General features: G+C 45.6%; 1 pseudogene; it reads right to left on the bottom strand.

Moving 5' to 3' along the window:
- Positions 1-3,896: 3,896 nt before the first annotated feature.
- LOC122678526 lies at positions 3,897-3,970 on the bottom strand (annotated as a pseudogene).
- Between the last annotated feature and the right edge of the window lie 259 nt (positions 3,971-4,229).

The following is a 4,229-nucleotide window of genomic DNA, read 5'->3' as shown; positions in this document are numbered from 1 at the left end:
ATTCTCTTTGCATTTGTTTTGCTTTATCTTTCCACCATAGGCTGTAATAGACGGGAAAACTGCTGGCTTATTTTCTGGTTTTACCGTTTCCGGCGAGCCTTGCCCCTCCTCCTAGACCACACTAGTCCATCAGAAAGCAGGCAAACCAGGGCCGCACCTGGGTCTAACGAGACATGGCCAGCAGCTGTGGTCCAGGTGCAGGGGACAGGGAGAGGGGCTTCTGAATGGCTGGCCTGTTGTCATGACAGCAAGAGAGATGGATGGAGTGAAGCCCAGTCTCCTCGATGTCAAGTGTCCAGTGGCATCCGTGGAAAGGCTGAGGTCCAAGGCATGGGTGACCTAGAAGGGCAGCCAGTTGCTCTTGGGATCCAAAGTCCTGCTGGGCTCCCCGACTGGGCAGGGCTGTAGGAAAGATCTGAGAGCGTGTTCCTTTCTCCAATAAGCTCCTAGCTTCTCTCTGGAGAACTTTACCCTGATATTCCATGGCCATATTTTAGCTCTTCCAGGCAACCTACTATCAGAATACATAAATTATAGCACTGCACTCTCTCTCTCTTTTGCCTCCTTTGCTTAGGAGTTTTGAGAAGCATAAATGAATTTTCCCTAAGATGTAGCTCTGATAAAGGAGAATTCAATATCTGGAAGGGGAATCAGGTCATTGATAACTGCAGTCCCCTCAAAGGAGAGAAGTTGCAGGAGGTGGGGATCTAGGGAGGTGAGGCACTTCTTTTTCACACCTTAGTACTTTCCAAATATTAAATGGTATGTTTTACCTGACACTAAAATATGATCATTTTGTCATTTCCATCTTAATTCTCTTGAACGTGAGTTTCTTAGGAGAGACACCCTGGCTCTTCTTTGGACAAATAAAGACTGGACACCCATAAATATTGGGGTGTCTTTGACCAGAATGAAAGTATCAAAAAGAAGAAAAAGGTGGGACTAAATTTCCCTTTGCCTTTAATTTTGCTCCGATAGCCCTTTCATCTCACTTAGGAACCTTTTATCTGGGTCTTCTCTCTCCTTGGAACTTTCCCTGTGTTGTGTGGAGGCCGTGTCGCCTTACATTCTTTCAGATGACAAAGTTTCCTGGAATGTCCTCCTGGGCCATGTTAGGGGTTGAGAATTGGGTTTTGAACCCTGAACCCCTTTGCTTAGCACCTCCCCGTATGTACCAGGTAGCGTTGCTTTCTGAAGCTGGGCAAACACTGCTGACCAATTCTCATCTTTTGCTAGAACTCTGTGGTGAAAGCTAGGTTGGAGAAAGCAGCTTAGGCTAGGGATAAAAGTGAGGCTTGCTCTTCTCTGCTTCTGAATCCAAGAAGGCCAATCCCACAGAGCTCATCTACCCCCGACAGGTGGAGACAGACAGCACACCTACTCCGGGAGGCACTTCCCACTGGTCACTAGTGAGATGTAACCCAGCGAAGTGTTAGTCTCCAGCCAATCAGATTACTCCCCCAGTGATGCAAGCAGGGTAGACAGAGGCATGTGCCTGGGTGAAGTATGCTCCTGCAAAAACAGAAGTAAATGCCACCTTCATCATAGACATAAATAAAGGCGGTTGTCTTTTTTTAATTGTTTTATTTTTGGCTGTGCTAGGCCTTTGAAGCATTGCTCGGGCTTTCTCTAGTTGCAGGGAGTCAGGGCGACTCTTCCTTGCATTACTTGAGCCTCTCATTGTAGTGGCTTCTCTCGTTGCAGAGCACAGGCTCCAGGCACAGGGACCTCAGTAGTCGTGGCTCCCAGGTTTAGCAGTTGTTGCTCGAGGGTTCTAGGGCACAGGGGCTTCTGCAGTTGTATGCCACACGGGCTAAGTCACTCTGTGGCGTGTGGAATCTTCCTGGGCCAAGGATCGAACTTGTGACCCCTGCATTGGCAGGCAGATTCTTTATCCATTGCACTGCCAGTTGTTGCTCAGTCACTCAGCCGTGTCCGAATCTTTGCGACCCCATGGACTGCAGCCCCTCCAGGCCTCCCCGTCCTTCACCATCTCCCAGAGTTTGCCCAAACTCATGTTCATAGAGTCAGTGACGCCAGCCAACCATCTCATCCTCTTTTGTCCCCTTCTCCTCCTGCCCTCCGTCTTTCCCAGCGTCAGGGTCTTGTCTGCAATTGTCCTGAATGCCAGTAAAAAAATTAATCAATGTGATTTTAAAAGGCTCATAGTTTTAATTCCAAGAGCTATTTCAAAATAGAATTATCTGGATTCTGGTTGACTCCATGTAGGGGGTGAACAAACAGAAGGGAAAGACAGGTATGTCTATTACCTACTGCTTGTTGGATGTACTTGCTCAATAAGCCTGGCAGAGACATATATAGACAGAGATCTGAGTTTAGTACTCTATGTTGGGAGCTTCTGGCTTTTGGCAGTGATAGAGACTGAGAAATCATGAGAAGTAGATGTGATTACGTCCCCAGAGACAGGAGGATGAGAAGGTCCAAGATGAATCACTGGGGGCTACCAGCCCTCCGTGGATAAGAAGGACGGGTCTAGGCCATGACTGGAGAGAGGAGGAAGCATGGCTTTGTAGCCTCCTGTTTGGAGGTCCTCATTGGTGTTGCACCTCCATCCCAGACGGTTATCAGCACAAATCAGTCCTGCCTTTTCAGGGCAGTGTGTGTGGGAAGTACTGTCAGTTAGCCAGGCCATCTGGTTTTCTTAGAGAAATGCTTTAAGAAGGATGGAGCGTCAGCAGGATCCGGTGAAAGGCAGGGTAGGCAGGGAACCCAAAGGCCTTGAGTGTTTCCTGTGGTCACCAATGCCCTTAGGAGAGCGCATATAGGACATTGGAGGGGGCAGGAGCAAGAACGTGAAAGGGATTTTCTGTGATTGATGGAGCAGAGCTTCAGGTTACATAAGCCCAGTGTAGTTCATAAAGAGGAACAATCATCTAGAGTGGTTATGTCTCCAACAGACGCAGCAGGAGCCAAAGAACTCTGTTCCGATGCTTGAGCTATTTCCACAGAAAGGACAGAGTCACATGGAGCGAGCTGTCATGCTGGAAGTGAAGAGACTCCCTGAGTGACCGCACCATAGAGAAAGCGAGAGCGGGCATCACCCCGCCCTCCTCCACCACGGCGAAGAGCCGCCAGGGCTTGATGGAGGCACAAAAGCACGATTGTTCCCATCTCTCTTGGGGCCAGCCAACTAGGTTTTAATTAAATGAAAATAATAGGCATCTCCGTTCACCTGGGGAGGAGGAGGGAGGCAACGCAAAGGAATCCAAGTTTCCATCAAACACTATTCAGTTCATGGGGTAGAACTCTAATCACTGGGAGTTATTGTTACCCGGTTTTTTTTTCCCTTCCTCTTTCATCACTGTGGCTATGAGAGTCAAAATTTAATTATGGTGATTGAATTATTAAAGAACTCAGAAATAACTTTTGCATACCAAGCTTTTTCCTCCCCTTCAGCTGAAAAGACTGGCACTAACGTGAGGATTTTCTGTCATTTTAGCAGCCCTAAGTCCTGAGTTGCAATGTGTCTGGTCTTGATGTCCTTGATAAAAGTTCACTTGAGAGATGAAATTTAAGGAGAGATTGAAAATGATCTTATATAAGAATCTTATCTGAAAATAATATTGACAAGAAAGGTAATGACTTCTAAATTTTCATACCTATTTCAGTCATATAATAGAGACTGACTATTGATAATGAAGACAGAAATGGGGGGGGGGGGGGACTTTTTAGCTATTTTTTTGCCCCAAACAGAAATAACCACTAAATGTTCATAGTAGTGACTGTTGGGAAAATGAAAACCTGAATTATTTCAGCCTTGTTGCTTCACAGAAATCAGAAATGAGGCAACCTGAACTGGAATTTAGGTTTGTTTGTTCCTCATGAAAACCACGAACTTGAATGGACAGATCCTTTTTTTTTTTTCCCAACGTGCTGGACCTCAGTTTCGATGAGGAGACAATAGTGAGTTCTCACTCATTTTGTTCAGATTTTCCAAGGAATGAGATCCTTTTTTTTTTTTAATTGAAATATAATTAATTTACAATGTTGTGTTAGTTTCAGGTGCATAGCAAAGTGATTCAATTTAAAATATATGTACATATATATGTATGTACATAAAATATATGTACATACATGCATATGTACACATATGCACATGTGTATATATATGGACATATATATATGTACTTCCTTTGTCCTATGGACAGAGGAGCCTAGTAGGCTGCTGTCCATGGGGTCACACAGAGTCGGACACAACTGAAGTGACC

This window comes from Cervus elaphus, chromosome 20 (assembly GCF_910594005.1).
Source record: "Cervus elaphus chromosome 20, mCerEla1.1, whole genome shotgun sequence".
NCBI lineage: Eukaryota > Metazoa > Chordata > Mammalia > Artiodactyla > Cervidae > Cervus > Cervus elaphus.
This window is presented reverse-complemented; position numbering and strand designations above follow the sequence as displayed.